At 45.1% G+C, this 16,862-nt stretch overlaps 1 protein-coding gene and 1 pseudogene across 1 annotated transcript in view; both read right to left on the bottom strand.

Moving 5' to 3' along the window:
• Positions 1 to 16,862, bottom strand: part of LOC126473918 (uncharacterized) — a 122,964-nt gene that overhangs the window by 58,454 nt on the left and 47,648 nt on the right. The gene's annotated exons all lie outside the window — the stretch shown is intronic.
• On the bottom strand, positions 11,883 to 12,000 carry LOC126475904 (5S ribosomal RNA; annotated as a pseudogene).

The following is a 16,862-nucleotide window of genomic DNA, read 5'->3' as shown; positions in this document are numbered from 1 at the left end:
TTGGTGATGTGACAGTGAAGTGGATACGCGAAGGAATAACCACAGCTAAAGCAATCAGACAGACTTCATGTACTTGCGGACAGGGACCGTCGAGCATCGCGGTGGTTGTTTGTAAAAAAAATAGCATGAAATTAGCAGGAGGAATAACTCGAGAGTTGCAGGGTAGTACCAGCCCTCCATCTAGCACAATAGATATGCGTATGGACACAATGCTCGACCAGCTTCTCATAAACCACAAATTTCTATAGTCAGTTCTAAGCGACCATTTTGGTGGGGTAAAGAGCGACGCCGTTGCACTGTAGATAACTAGAAACGAGTGATTTGGGATGATGAATCAAGCTTCCGTGGCAGTCCGATGAAGCTGTTTGCGTTTGACGAATGCCTAGAGAGCGTCACCTGCCACCACGTGTAGTGCCAGCAGTGAAGGTCGGAGGAGGCGGTGTTACGGTAGGGGAGTGTTTATTGTAGGTGGCTCGCATTCTGGGGGACGACAGTTCAAATCCTTGTCCGTCCATCCAGATTTAGGTTTCCCCTGATTTCCCTAAATCGCTCCAGGAAAATGCCAGAATGGTTACCTTGAAAGGGCACCGCCGATTTCCTTCCCTTTCCTTGCCATAATCCGAGTTATTGCTCCGTCTCTAATGAGCTCGATGTAGAAGGGACGTTAAACGCTATCTTCCTTCCTACCCTCTTTTCGTGGGCCGGCCGCTGTGGCCAAGCGGTTCTAGGCGCTTCAGTCCGGAATCGCGTTGCTGCTACGGTTGCAGGTTCGAATCCTGCCCCACGCATGGATGTGTGTGATGTCCTTAGGTTAGTTAGGTTAAAGTAGTTCTAAGTCTACGGGACTGATGACCTCACATGTTAAGTCCCCTATTGCTTAGAGCCATTTGAACCCTCTTTTAGTGGGAAGGATGTGGTCTCATTATTGCGCTTAAGGAAACGTTAAATGCGGAAGGGTATGAACACATGTTTGAGGATTGTTTACTGCGGCGGAGTGTAACTTGCCATGAAACCGCATCTTCGAAGCAAAGGTCCGTCAACCTTAACATTTATGAAGTGAACTGGTCTTCCCAGAGTCCCGGCGCGAATCAAAGGGAACACCTTTGGTATGAGTCAGAACATCTCACATCACTACCTCCCCTGGTTTTGACTCTTCAGGAAGCATGAGGTGCAATTCCTCCACGCACATTGAGACATCTCATTGTCCCCAACAGAGTTCAAGCAGTCGTAATATCCACCAATAGGTGACCTGACCCAGTCCATTGAGCAGGATGGATTCCATAGGAAGTTTACTACAACTGATCTTACCCTCTCTCTACGTGAAACAGTCAGTAGAACAAATGAGTTACGTCTTCTCCTTGTCTTCATAAATTTTGAAGATGCATTCGATCTGATGAGTCAACCAGCTGTGTTCGAGGCTCTAATAGAGCAAGGAATAGAACAAGCTCATATTAAGGTTTTATACAACATATACAAAACCTCCACAGCGTTTGTCAACGTAGTTTTCCATCGAAAAGGGCGTAAAACAAGGTGACGCTATATCTCTAAAACTATTTTCAGCAGTCCTAAAAAAAAAGAAAAAACCAAGTGTTAAATTAGATTGGAAAAGAAGGGGAATCCAAAATCTGGGGAAGATATTAAATAACCTGAGATTCGCTGAAAATATTGCCCTATACACAAATAGTACAGAAGAACTTGGAATACTGGCTAGATAATTTTCACCAGCCTGCTCTGAAGAAGGCCTGAAAATGAGCTATGGTAAAACCAAGATCGTGATGAATTAATGGCCAATGGCCACCAAAGGAGAAAGGATCTGTTGCAAGTACGCAACTTCAAAGGGTCACAGAATACGTCTATCTCACTGTGCTGCTAAATATGAAAGGAGACATAAAACCAGAAATATTTCGACGTATTAAATTGTGCTGGCAAGCGTATGGGAGATACTCCTAAGTTTTGCAATCGAAGATGTTGCCTGAGCTGAAGAATTTTTGACCGATGTGTAGTGTCAGTAATAAGCCTGTGAGACATGGACAATGAATGAGTTCATTGTCAGAAAACTAATGTTAGCCCAAAGAGGAATGGAAAGATCAGTGTTGGGCTACAGAAAGAAAGCAGTTGATATCCGTCAAACGGCAGCGGACAGTGACATAATGGAACGGGTAAATACATTAACATGGGAATGGGCTGGTCATGTTGCTCGGGCCGACCGGTGTGACCGAGCGGTTCTAGGCGCTACAGTCTGGAACCGCGCGACCGCTACGGTCGCAGGTTCGAATCCTGCATCGGGCATGGATGTGTGTGATGTCCTTAGGTTAGTTAGGTTTAAGTAGTTCTAAGTTCTAGGGGACTGATGACCTCAGAAGTTGAGTCCCATAGTGCTTAGATCCATTTGATAGTCTTGTAATGCTATCTGAGTATGACTATGAACAGAAGGGAGACATAGACTGTTTCGAAGCTGAAACATTGTATTATCCCGATAATTTGTGACAATTTAGGATTCTTTGTTTTATTAAAAAGGACTCTTTTCGTATTGAACTGGCAACGGGAAGCTCAGTATTGTTAGAAATGGCAGAACCAACAGGTGTAAGTAGGCTGTTTAGGTTTTCTTATTGGTAACGCCACGTAGCGCTCTGTGTGAGAATCACTGGCTGTGCTGTGTGCAATCTGTGTCTAGTTTGCATTGTTGTCTGCCATTGTTGTGTTGGGCAGCGGCTGCTGGATGTGAACAGCGCGTAGCATTGCGCAGTTGGAGGTGAGCCGCCAGCAGTGGTGGATGTGGGGAGAGAGATGGCGGAGTTTTGTAATTTGTCATGAACTGCTAGATATATGATGATATTAAGGTTAATACATTGTTTGTTCTCTATTAATATCTTTCATTTGCTAACTATCCCTATCAGTAGTTAGTGCCTTCCATAGTTTGAATCTTTTATTTAGCTGGCAGTAGTGGCGCTTGCTGTATTGCAGTAGTTCGAGTAATGATGATTTTTGTGAGGTAAGTGATTTCTGAAAGGTATAGTTTAATGTTACTCAGGGACATTCTTTTGCAGGGATCTTTGATAGTCAGATTGCGTTGCGCTAAAAGTATTGTATGTCAGTTTAAGGACAGTCGTGTATAATTGTTCAAAGGGGACGTTTCATATGTCGACCCATAGTCAAGGATACCTCACTGGAATCTCCTGATTTTTTTTCTTGTAGTTTGTGTAATTAGTGTAGATTTTGTTTATTGCTAGCGCGTAATTGTAGAGAAAATCTCCTTGGTAGTTGTAGTTTTTCATTGTTGTACAGTAAAATAGTTGTGGCATGCATGTAGATTTGCACCAAGTATTTCGCAGTTGCGCTTGCAATTAACTAGATATTATTTTCACTGTTTTCTTATTTTGCTCTTCAAATTGTGCTTTTCTGTGTTTTCGTGTGAAATATTGTGACAATAATGGCGTGTGAAAAACGTAACACTAGGCTCCAAAGTAAACTGAGAAATAATAGTGACGACGAGCGTAGCTTATCAGCACCACTGTGTAATGAATTAACAGATGTTCAAAGTAGTAATTTGGTAATTGTGCATAGGGAAATGGAGCGGGCGGCAAACAATGGCGTAGGCAGTGAAACAATTAGTGAACAGGAAAGCATTATCGATCGATCGCTCGGCAACAGCTCGCCTCAGGAATCCGAAATGGCAGACAACAATGCAAACTAGACACAGACTGCACACAGCACAGCCAGTGATTCTCACACAGAGCGCTACGTGGCGTTACCAATAAGAAAACCTAAACAGCCTACTTACACTGGGATCCTTTGTTGCACGCCGACTCAAAGAGACCACATTACCAAGTGATCGAAATCGCTGATGACGATGAAAGATGAATAGGTGTCCAGATATTTTTCACCTGGCAGTGTACACAGAGTTGAGCTGCAATCAGCTTTCAAAATTCAGATGACTATGGGGGGAAATAGGAAGACAGAGAAGCGAAGACACGCTGACGGAGGGATTCAGTTTTCGTAGCAGCATTGTTCTTTCCTTTTTCCCGTGAACGGTGTAGTGGGAAGACTCGCAGACGGGTCGCTGACAGGCGATGTGACAGGTGTGTTGCGGGTAGCCCGCCTACCTGTCGGCGCGCCTCCGCCGCTGCCGCCCCGCGGCCCTGCGCGGCTGTAACGGCGCCGCCACCTGTCGCCGCAGAGCGCCCGCATTCGTTACCAACGGCCGCCCGCCGGCAGGGCCCGGCCAGGCAGAGGCACGCGTCGCCAACGGCCGAGCAGCGCCCGGGTTCCGGCCCTCACTGCCTCTCCGCCCCTAGTCGCTATTCCGGTTCAGCGGACCGGCAAACACCGCGGAGCACCAGCTGTGCCTATTCTAGCGGCTGCCACACTCCAAATTTCCTTGACGCTTTCTTTTCGAAGAAGCAACTGCGTACGGCAAACAGAATACAGCACGTCGTTGAACGGAGAGAAGTCTTCGCACTTCGGGTGTGTCCTAACGATGTGTCACCATTCCAGTTCACAACTACGGTACGTATGGGACAATATGTGCTAGACAACAAATTGACGGGAAAAAACTGTGCACCAAAAAATAATTAATGTAGAGTGACGCAGTTTCTGGAATATATTTGTCTAGGTAACATATTTAAGTGTAATTAATATTGCAAAACCACAGGCTAACGTAAGCACGAGATAAGCCGTTGCAAGTGTGAAATGCTGGTAGTTTAATAAGCGGTGTAATTGTCAGAATGTTGAATGCAAGCATGCAAACGTGCATGTATTGTGTTGTACAGGTGCGAGATGTCAGTTTGCGGGATGGGGTTCCATGGCTGTGGCACTTAGTCCAGGGACGGTTAATGTTGTTTCTGCAAGGGGCTGGAGCTGTAGTCCGACGATGTCCCATATACTCTCGACTGAAGACAGATCTGGTGATCGAGCAGGCCGAAAACATGTCGACACTCTGTAGAGAATGTGGATGAGCGTTATCCTGTTGGAAAAAACCCCCTTGGAATGCTTTTCATGAATGACAGCACAATAGGTCGAATCATCAGATTGACGTACAGATTTGCAGTCAGAGTGCGTGGTGACAACCACGAGAGTGCTCCTGCTGTCACTCGGAATCGCACTCCCAGGTCCAATTGACCTGTTTAAGACCATCACTGGCACCGAGATAGAACGAGCTTTCATAAGAAAACACAATAGACCTCCACCCTGCCTTCCAAAGAGCTTTCGCTTTTCACCACTCAAGTCGCAAATGGTGGTGGTTTGGGGACAGTGGAATACACCATACACGGCATCTGGCTCAGAACTGTCCTCGAAGTGACCGATTTGTAGCAGTTCGTTGTGTCACTGTGGTGCTAACTGCTGCTCATATTGCTGCAGCAGATTCAGTACCATAGCCCAGAGCCATAAACCGAATGCTACGGCCTTCCCTTCCCGCAGTGTTTGGTGGCCGTCCGGACACAGTCATGTCCCGTGGCCAGATTCCTATAAAATCTTTCTACATTATCGCAGAAGGAGCATCCCTAGTATACGACCTCTTTCAAGCTCAGTGGGGCGTTGTGTCCTTGTTGCCTTAAAGGCTTTCTTGACTAACATCGACTCACCACGTCCAATCTCAAAGATAACTAATGCTGACAACCGTTACAGCGTGTATTTCAAGCAAACCTAATTTGTATTCTCATAGGTGCACTACTAGCGCCACTTCTATGCGACTGGCGTGAAATCTGAATAGACAACATTTTTCAGAAATAAACTCCTGGAAATTGAAATAAGAACACCGTGAATTCATTGTCCCAGGAAGGGGAAACTTTATTTACACATTCCTGGGGTCAGATACATCACATGATCACACTGACAGAACCACAGGCACATAGACACAGGCAACAGAGCATGCACAATGTCGGCACTAGTACAGTGTATATCCACCTTTCGCAGCAATGCAGGCTGCTATTCTCCCATAGTTGACTTACACCTTCTAGAGCACGTTGGGTGGCACGGGATACATGCGGACGTGCATTGTCCTGTTGGAACAGCAAGTTCCCTTGCCGGTCTAGGAATGGTAGAACGATGGGTTCGATGACGGTTTGGATGTACCGTGCACTATTCAGTGTCCCCTCGACGATCACCAGTGGTGTACGGCCAGTGTAGGAGATCGCTCCCCACACCATGATGCCGGGTGTTGGCCCTGTGTGCCTCGGCCGTATGCAGTCGTGATTGTGGCGCTCACCTGCACGGCGCCAAACACGCATACGACCATCATTGGCACCAAGGCAGAAGCGACTCTCATCGCTGAAGACGACACGTCTCCATTCGTCCCTTCATTCACGCCTGTCGCGACACCACTGGAGGCGGGCTGCACGATGTTGGGGCGTGAGCGGAAGACGGCCTAACGGTGTGCGGGACCGTAGCCCAGCTTCATGGAGACGGTTGCGAATGGTCCTCGCCGATACCCCAGGAGCAACAGTGTCCCTAATATGCTGGGAAGTGGCGGTGCGGTCCCCTACGGCACTGCGTAGGATCCTACGGTCTTGGCGTGCATCCGTGCGTCACTGCGGTCCGGTCCCAGGTCGACGGGCACGTGCACCTTCCGCCGACCACTGGCGACAACATCGATGTACTGTGGAGACCTCATGCCCCACGTGTTGAGCAATTCGGCGGTACGTCCACCCGGCCTCCCGCATGCCCACTATACGCCCTCGCTCAAAGTCCGTCAACTGCACATACGGTTCACGTCCACGCTGTCGCGGCATGCTACCAGTGTTAAAGACTGCGATGGAGCTCCGTATGCCACGGCAAACTGGCTGACACTGACGGCGGCGGTGCACAAATGCTGCGCAGCTAGCGCCATTCGACGGCCAACACCGCGGTTCCTGGTGTGTCCGCTGTGCCGTGCGTGTGATCATTGCTTGTACAGCCCTCTCGCAGTGTCCGGAGCAAGTATGGTGGGTCTGACACACCGGCGTCAATGTGTTCTTTTTTCCATTTCCAGGAGTGTAGAAACAACTCTACCAACTTTCGTTTATGTTACAAAACTCCTTCTTGGTGCTCCGATTTTTTCCAGTCAGTGTATGTTCTAAAAACACCACACTTAAAATGAGGTTTATCATAGGCTCTTGCCTTGGGTTATTTTGGTTATACAAACGTTGAGTCAAGAGTTTTGGATAGCTTTTGGGCTAGGGGTCATTTCCTTACCTACGAGAAAGATCGTCTTACTGTAGCTGTCTTATAATACAGGATCAAATATCAACAAGCTACTCTGTGAAAAGTACCCGCCATCGCACTACACAAATAAATATGTGATTTTCATATGCACCATGTGGAAATGAGCCTGAAGAGGATAGTAAATTGATTTATAGGAATAGACGAATATTTCAAGAAAAGATTTATTTTGCCTTTCATTCCCAACTTGTTATGTCTGGGTGGACTGTTGTAGGACTACGTCTTTTCAGTGAAATATTTGAAGATAATGGGAATGGGGCAAAGGGAATCTCAATTGGGAATGTTTGAGGAGAGATATCTAGTTCAGGATTTCACCTCATCATCGGGGGAACCGTCCCGAAAGTCTTGGTCGAACAGCGAGATCGGAACAACTTTAACCTATCTCTGGGCCAATGTTGTATTTTGTCCTAGGTAAAAATAAAAATTTTCTTCATGTGTATGGTTTTGTGAAACTATGACTGCAGTTTTCTGTACTTACATTTTTATATATGGCGTATCAGATGACGTCAATTTCTCTGTAATTTGTAAAGCCAGTGGACAAAATGCGAATATATCCCTGTTTATTTAGAAGACTTTGACTGAAAAGTGGGGTATCAGGTGCCTCATTCTAGCTTCCTCAGCACATTCAAAAATTTTTCCAAAAATATTGGCATTTCATCATATTCCTTTCTTTTTTAACACTCAACGCACCTCTTAACTCCCACAAGCTCGACTAACAATAATGGACTCACACCTTTAAGTCCATCGTTGTGAGTCGCTCATACCCATCCACTCCCAGCTGCCCTTTCTGACTCACTCAGCCCAACTCACTGTCATTATCTCTTTATGAATCTCTGTCATTGTCTCTTGTGTCACAGCCAGAGTCCCCTTTGTTCTGTCCTACCAGTACAGTCTCCTCTCACTGTCACTATTTCCCTCTTCCTGTCACTGTCATATATAGTGTCATTATCATTTATTGTGTCTAATACACTTCCACTTCCACTTCGTCTTTCTCTTTATTCCCCTTGCCCCCCTCTCCGTCCCCTGGCACTGTCTCCTTCGCTGTTTTCGTAGCACCGTTGTGTCACTGTCAACTACGTTTCACGTTCAACTGTCACTCTGTCCCGCTCTTCCTGTGACTCTGTCATTGACTCCTTCGCTCTTTCTACAATATAATCACTGTCTGTTTGTTACTTTTTCGTCTCTTTGACACTGCCACTGTCTGCTTCTCTCTCAGAAATAAAAAGCGTGAAAGTGTTGGCAAGCCATACTTTTTGGGAAAATTTTCAAAGGTGCTAAGAACGGTGGAATGGGGCAGCTGGTACCCGACTTTCCATTAAGTCTTTCGAATTTTGTGCATGTGTATGAAAATTACTTATGTGAAACGGAAATAACATAAAACTAATTTTACACCTCAGACCGGTTTTTATTTGCACAACAATTTCGTATGCGCTTCAGTATTACATACGCCCAGAACACTTCTCGTGAGAGCGGAACACTGTACAGCATGTTTCTCCATGCTACGTCCCTTTATAAACTACGTTTCGCCCCACACCGGATTTTACTTTAAACCTCGGTATCTTGGAAGAGGATAAAGAAATTAAAAAATTCAATGTTATTCTAGATCGGGTCTTAGGAATATATCATATAAATTACGGAATTTGCTGTGCATAGTCGTCTCTGAATCCGAGGCTCGGTTTTGGTACACAAAAACGATGTTTTTCAGGTTTTCCCACGGACCACCATGGACCCAAGTGGCGCCTCCGTAAGCCCCTAAGCTGCAGTAAGTGTGTGTAATATTCAGAATATGACACTGTTTGTAGGATAGTTAGAGGAAGGTGTTCTTTCTTTTGGGTATGCAAATGGTTCCTAGACCAAGGGCTACATAAAGCATTTGACCTTACCTTTCTATCACCACTAGCACACGAGATATGAACAAGGCAAAAATCACGGCTTTTATGCGCGGCATTTGCAACATATTAGTTAGCAAAGGCTGTCACATGCATACCCATTACTGGGCCAGAGAAAAGCATAGGTGGCTTAACCATGTCGATCATCAAAGAAAGAGGCGCATTAATGACTGATGTGGAATCCCTGGAGCTGAAAGCATGGGTTCACACTACTCCACAGACACTCTAGCAGTTCAGTCTCGTATCGAGCTTTTATTAGCAGAAATTCACGTGTCCTTCCTCAGAACGTCAAGTGCCGTATGTGGACGCAGCACAATGGTCATAAAACACATTCTGCGCGAGGCGTTGTGCTGCCTCCGTCGCCCAGAGATCAGTGAGCCGGGCTATAATACGAAGACTCTGGTTCGATTCCCTATATTGCGAGGGAGTTATCCTCGGTGGGAGCTCTAGAACAGGGTGCAGGATGCCAGCTGATGAGCTACTTGGGTAACATTTAGCGGCTCGAAGGTCAAAAAGGCCGACAACTGTCCGGAGAGTGGTGTGCTAAGCCCATCCCCCCTCCTTACATGATCATGCCATTGGCAGAGGATGACATGGCGGTCAGTAGATCCCGATCTGCCCGTCTGGGTCAGAGCTCGCGGCTTTCCTTTGTTTGCTTGATTTACATTGATTTTTACATAATTGGTTTAAAAACATCAGTAACAAGATAAAAAATATAGTATTCGTTTGAGAAATTGTAGTTTGTAATTGTAAATCATGAGAAATGACTCACAGCTCCACAGAGAAAGAAACACCTTTAAGTTTACTTAAGTAAGTAAATATTCTTTTTACCTTACCTCAAGTACGTGGTGCATAGTTGTGTGTCTACACAGTACTGCGGCCCCTCCTAGTGATAGTGTCTGTGGTGTGCTAATGGAAGTTCTCTGTTTCAGCACAGTTGCACTGCTTGGATGCAACAAGTAACCAACATTATTGATAAACTTACCGAGCGAGGTGGCGCAATAGTTAGCACACTGGACTTGCATTCGGGAGGACGACGGTTCAATCCCGCGTCCGGCTATCCTGATTTAGGTTTTCCGTGATTTCCCTAAATCGCTCCAGGCTAATGCCGGGATGGTTCCTTTGAAAGGGCACGGCCGGCTTCCTTCCCAGTCCTTCCCTAATCCGATGAGATCGCTGACCTCGCAGTTTGGTATCTTCCCCCAAACAACCCAACCCCAACAAACCACTGATAAACTTTGCCATATTCCCATACAATGCTTGTGCCATTCCACTGCTAAGCATAACATTCTGCACTGTATGAAAGGAGGATATACTGAAAGTCACTGTGTGCGGGAATGATGTGTGGCTATTTTCCTGTTGTCTTTCACGGTATCGTGACGCCGAATGAAGGGATCACCAGCGACCGAGCGAAGAGGTGCGAAGAGCGACCCTGGTATCGCGGTCGGTGGATCAGCGGTTCAAATCCCTGTTGGGATATCCAGGTTTGGATTTTATGATGGTTTCAATAAATCACTCAAGGCAAATACTGAATGGTTCTATTAAAAAAAGAAGCAACCGTTTTCCTTCTCCAGTCAGGCTTGTGCTCTTCATCATTGACGGGACATTAAACCTTCATCATCCTTCCTTTCTACGTGCGACGTAAATGTTGGGTCAGTGATTCCGTTGCCTTTATTTGAAAACAAAGTCTAGTTACTAGTTTTGTAAAAGTGAGAGTTCCAGCCCGTGGAAAACACCAAACATAGTCCAAATACGGAACGTAGTTCGTGTACAGAACAATAGCTGTCGCGTGCCCTGTAAGCATGCAGGAATGATTACGAGACTGAGCTATTGTCGCTGTGCGGACAGGTTTTCCTTCTCCGGATACCACGCTACACAACGTGACATGACTTGGAGAAGGTAGGCGAGTCTCCAACTCGCTGCTATGTACCCGCTGCCTGCTGCGAGGCCGGCCGGATTGGCCGAGCGGTTCTAGGCGCTACAGTCCGGAACCGCGCGACCGCTACGGTCGCAGGTTCGAATCCTGCCTGTGGCATGGATGTGTGTGATGTCCTTAGGTTAGTTAGGTTTAAGTAGTTCTAAGTTCTAGGGGACTGACGATCTCAGAAGTTAAGTCCCATAGTGTTCAGAGCCATTTGAACCTGCTGCGAGTCTGTAGTGCAACTGGCTGTGGGAGCACTGACTGAGACGCTGGCTACAGCACTAAGTCTCAAATTACATGATGTATTGCACCACTTATTAGTTAATGAAACGTATATGGGCAAACTCAAATCAGTTCCAGCACTACTACAGTATTAGGGCGGTCTTGGTATTGTACCAAGATTGTTTTTTCTTAGCTTCTTATGACGTTGGAACTAATGACTTGGGATGTCACGTGGTGATTTCGAGTTCCGTGGCCAGATGTCAGACAATGCGTTAAAGCCTTTCATGCAGGAGTTTTGAAAGTAATCAACATTGTCTCTCGTTGATAATCTTGTATCCATTTATAAACTGGTCGTGGATGTTAAAAGTTGGCATTAGAGTGGAGTATAATGGATCAGTTAGTGTGTGTGTGTGTGTGTGTGTGTGTGTGTGTGTGTGTGTTTAACTCCATCCGAACAGGCCTTGGAAGGTCCAACGGTACCGACCAGCCGCCGCGTCATTCTCAGCTCACAGGCGTCACTGGATGCGGATATGGAGGGGCATGTGGTCAGCACACCGCTCTCTCGGCCGTATGTCAGTTTACGAGACCGGAGCCGCTACTTCTTAATTAAGTAGCTCCTCAGTTTGCCTCACAAGGGCGGAGTACACCCCGCTTGCCAACAGCACTTGGCAGACCGATTGGTCACCCATTCAAGTGCTAGTCCAGCCCGACAGCGCTTAACTTCGGTGATCTGACGGAAACCGGTGTTATCACTGCGGCAAGGCCGTTGGCTTGTGTTTGTTTATTATTCACATGAATGAAATTCATACTTTAAATTATTTAGCAAATGAAGTAAAGGCAACCCTGAAAGTCTGAACTGGCTGTATTAGTCGACCTCATTATTATTACACCTGGGAATGAGGGTGCTTCGGTCTGATTACTGTGAGTTGTCACGCAATCGGGGTTGATAGCATATGCACAACTGACCTGCACATATTGACAGTGATGCGTTTTCCTTAGTCACAACTCTATTTACGAACTTCCACCGTGCTGAAGTGGCTGTGGGTTAGCAGCTTCTGTTGATGAGCACAACGAAAAACCAGCCAAATTTGCAAATATTACTTTTTTTTATTTACTCGATGACTAGTTTGTATGTGCTGTAACTGTTCGTTGCACATTCTTGACATGGTTTTCATATCTTCGGATACATTTTTTAATATGTTACGATGATCTGAAAATGGGTCTTAGCCCGAAACTAGTCATCGAGTGAATAAAAAAAGTAAAATTTGCAACTGCGGACTGATTTTTCGTTGTACCGCTGTATCTGTTTACTGTAACGTCATTTCATGTTTTCCATAACGACCAAGCGCAATAATATCGTGGACGAGTACTACTGGTGCACTTAGAGGCTAATAAAAGAAAATGAAAAAGAAACCAAAAATGGTAAACTCCTATTCAAACAATTTCGTCAACAAAGGAGTGTAAGACAGTTATAAGACTAGTTTACCAGTGAGGTGTTCCTCTATTGCCCGAGTCTTAACCACATTAAGTAGCGAAATCTGCACATTATGGAAAACACCTTTACTCTCGAAACCCTTCGTATGATCAGTGCCGGCCGCTGTGACCGAGCGGTTCTAGGCGCTTGAATCCCGAGCGGGGCTGCTGCTACGGTTGCAAGTTCGAATCCTGCCTCGGGCATGAATGTGTGTGATATCCTTAGGTTAGTTAGGTTTAAGTAGTTCTAAGCCTAGGGGACAGATGACCTCAGATGTTAAATCCCATAGCGCTTAGAGCCATTTGAACTATTTTTGTATCAGTGGTTCTGTAAATAGGAATAAGCAAGTTTCCTGAACGGAGGCGGATTCTCGAGATATCGCAAAACAGTTAGTGCTGAATTTGTGAACTGAAAGTATCGACAATGTGTTTAAGTGCTGCGTAGTTCCCGACACTGTCTGTTGCTAATTACTTGTAGCGTCATTTCGGCTGCCGGTGGCCGGAACTTCCGGCAGATGACGGCGTTGCCGCGTGTTCCTTTTGTAGAAGACGCCCAGCGGAAGTGAAAGCTGAGGCATCTGCTCACGCTGGCCTCTGCTGATTAATCACGCCTGCAGCCACGAGCCCTTTCGATGAAGGAAGAGTACAACATTTCTTTATAAATGTTCATGTCGGGCACAATCATTTCGTGATCAGCTGTTCTTAAGAGGTGCAGAGGGAAAGGGTGGATGGCAAGACGAAGGGTGTTTAGCTCCCGCGCCAGAAATAGCTCACTGATGCAGTGAGATTGCTTTCATGCATTTATTACTAGCTTGATTAACACTGTTCTACGGCTGTTTGCGTCGAAGTTCTTTCCTACCCGTGGAACATCGCGATGAGTCACAAAACTGAAAGAACGACAAATTTGTTTGCGTGGCCATCCTCCGCAGCAAGCACAGAAATAGTTGTTTTGTAAATAAAACAGCCTTTTCCTGTTGCAACTTAATTTATTTTTCCCAGACGTGTTTCGCCTTTTTCTTGCTCTAAGGCATCATCTGTGGGATATATAACGACACAGTTTTGTTAATTTTACATTATCAAACAGTTTACGTCACAATTTTTTATGTAAATAGGTAATTACTTACGGTTTGCTGCGATGTGCGTTTCCTCTCATCTGGTCTGAAGGTCGCATGGTGAACAGTGAAAAAATTCCGAATACAAAATTGTGTTTACACTGGTAGTGCTATATCCAGACCAGATGAGAGGAAACGCAGATCACAGCAAACCGTAAATAATTACTTATTTACATAAAAATCGCGACGTTGGATCTTTGATAATCGAAAAATAACAAAACTGTATCGTTATAGATATCACTGATGATACCTTAGACCAAGAAAAAGGCGAAACGCGTCTGGGAAAAATAATTTGAGTTGCAGCAAGAAAAGGTGGTTTTATTTACAAAACAAGTATAACTACGACATTTCTTACAATTTCAACATTTAGTGACATCCAAGCAAACTTCACAGAACAGGCTACATTTGTGTACAAAGTTTCGTCACAACTTTTTCTGCGACTAATTTACTTCATTTGGATATTGTTTTGTAACTGATCACAGCAGATAAATTTTTCATTATGTTCGGCAGTACCTGGTGACAAGTCTTCCTCAGAAACTCAAGTTGGCCAAACCAGTGCAACAGATGGAGAATAAGAGAGAGATATTGCTGTACCTAAGACGGGAATTCCAGTGACGAAATTTATTGAATTATCGGACTTTAAAATTTTAATATCTATATTGGCTCAGCAATCTTACATATGCACTGATGAACCAAAACATTATGCCCACTTGCTTGATCGCTTGTTTGTACGTCTTTGTAACGAAATACATCATTGATTCTGTGTCGCCGGCCGGTGTGGCCGAGCGGTTCTAGGCGCTTCAGTCAGGAACCAAGCGACCGCTAGAGTCACAGGTTCGAATCCTGCTTCGGGCATGGATGTGTGTGATGTCCTTAGGTTAGTTAGGTTTAAGTAGTTCTAAGTTCTAGGGGACTGATGACCTCAGATGTTAAGTCCCATAGTGCTCAGAGCCATTTTTTATTGTCTTTGAATAAAAGTTTCACTTCTGTTCGTTTCATTAGGTATTTATATTCTGTAGCAGTTCCTTCTGCCTACGATCCAAGTTTTATATAGTTATGTTTACTTGGCATTAACGTATTATGTCAAAGGGTCTTTCGTCTGTAAGTTCAGCACAGCAGTGTAATTGGCCAAGACAGTTGTCAGAGAAAGGTTTAGAACTGCTTCGCAAAACTGTACCACTTGCAGTGAACCCAAAGACGTCCCAGCCTATTCTCGGTACATTGACCTCCGCATCCATCTACCAGGAGACTGGGCCTTGTTAGTTCGAAAGCGATAGCAGCCAATTCGCTCTCTGACGAACGTCTTCCCCTAAGGGTTCGAGATGATGCGACACACGTGACTGTACGACACTGCTGGAAATGCCTTGGAGGTGCAGCTCTGTAGAAGATGGTGGTGGCGCGTGACGGGAGAGAGAGTGCAGCCCAGAGTGGGACGCCGGTGCGGACTGTTGCTGGCGTGTCATGGGGCTCAGCGAAGTGGCGGTCAGGCGTGGCGGCGGCGCGTGAGCCGTTCGTCGCGGTGTGGCTGCTCCGAGTGGCGCCTCACAGTCCAGACACACCCCGCCACCGCTTGGGACCTAATCAACAAAACACTGTGCTCGCGCAGTGGCTGCCTGCAGCACTTCCGTTCTGCACTGAAGTGTAGTCACACGGGCTACACTTCAAGGCACGGCAACGGACGTACATGTCAGACATCTCGACTGGTTCGTGTACAAAATTCTCCCGGTATTGGAGTCAGATCATATCTGAGTTAAAACTCGATCTTTCCAATAAATTCACTACACTCTTCGTTAGAGGTCTTTGACTGCCGGGACCGACCTGTGTCTCTTATTCTGGGTGTATCATCACAAACTTGCATCCTGCTCATTATGTGAACGGTTCAAGATATCGAAACGAGGTTTAGGGCATATGATAGAACATAGAGGGGCACATACTTTTGTCGTGTTTGAACCATTAAAACCGGACATTCTCCTCTAGCATTACTTTTCCTCAACAGTAGTTGTCGAAACCAGTAATATTTTTCGAATTTTGGACAGAACAGTATTATCTCAGTTGCTCCTCTGAAAACGTTCAGATAAATTTTGTACACAGCTAAAATTTATGAAAACGAATTACTTTATAAAATATTTTACTTTCAATGTTGTAATCGATAAGTACTAGTTCTGAATGTATAATTAAAAACCATTTTTTAGAAACATTGGAAATTACGATTTATTTGCACACTTAAAATTTATATTATTAATTCAAATGGTTCAAATGGCTCTGAGCACTATGGGACTTAACGTCTGAGGTCATCAGCCCCCTACAACTTAGAACTACTTAAACCTAACTAACCTAAGACATCACACACATCCATGCCCGAGGCAGGATTCGAACCTACGACCGTAGCAGTTGCGTGGTTCCAGACTGAAGTGCCTAGAACTGCTCGGCCACCACGGCCGGCTATTATTAATTACGCAATCCTGTACTGTTTACTAGGTTTATATCTGGTTTCATTTATGAAATAATAATCGGAATTAATAATGTAGCGAAAACTAGTAAGAATTCATTTGCTAAGAAACATTGTAAGCCCATTGGAATATTGTTGTTTTCGCAGAGTGTGAGAGTCGTAAACTTGCCTCTGGTGTGATCTGATGGTTTTTCGTATTTCGGCTTTGTTAACGTGAAAAATCAAAATACGGCATGATATACAAAAATGTGAGAAAATCTGTGGAAAACACATCTACGTAAAAAATTCTGCAACAACTATCTTCAAATTTATTCAGTTCAAATCAGCCATGAGCACCTGACGTGAGATTTTCACCTTCAAGAGTCAGACCTCTAGACAAAAAGGACTAGAGCCATCCCAACACGACAAGCTAAGTAAACTTGAAAGTTTATTGTAATCTTCGCTCCTCTCAAATCTTCATAAAAGACTCTGCTTATTAATTACTTGGACTGGGCACTGCAAATTTGTGGTTGCGAATTTTTAATCTATATGAAAATACTTGTAACATTTCAAACCAAAACGGTGTCGTACATCGAATCATAGTTGTTGCTGTACTATTA

Source organism: Schistocerca serialis, chromosome 4, assembly GCF_023864345.2.
Source record: "Schistocerca serialis cubense isolate TAMUIC-IGC-003099 chromosome 4, iqSchSeri2.2, whole genome shotgun sequence".
NCBI lineage: Eukaryota > Metazoa > Arthropoda > Insecta > Orthoptera > Acrididae > Schistocerca > Schistocerca serialis.
This window is presented reverse-complemented; position numbering and strand designations above follow the sequence as displayed.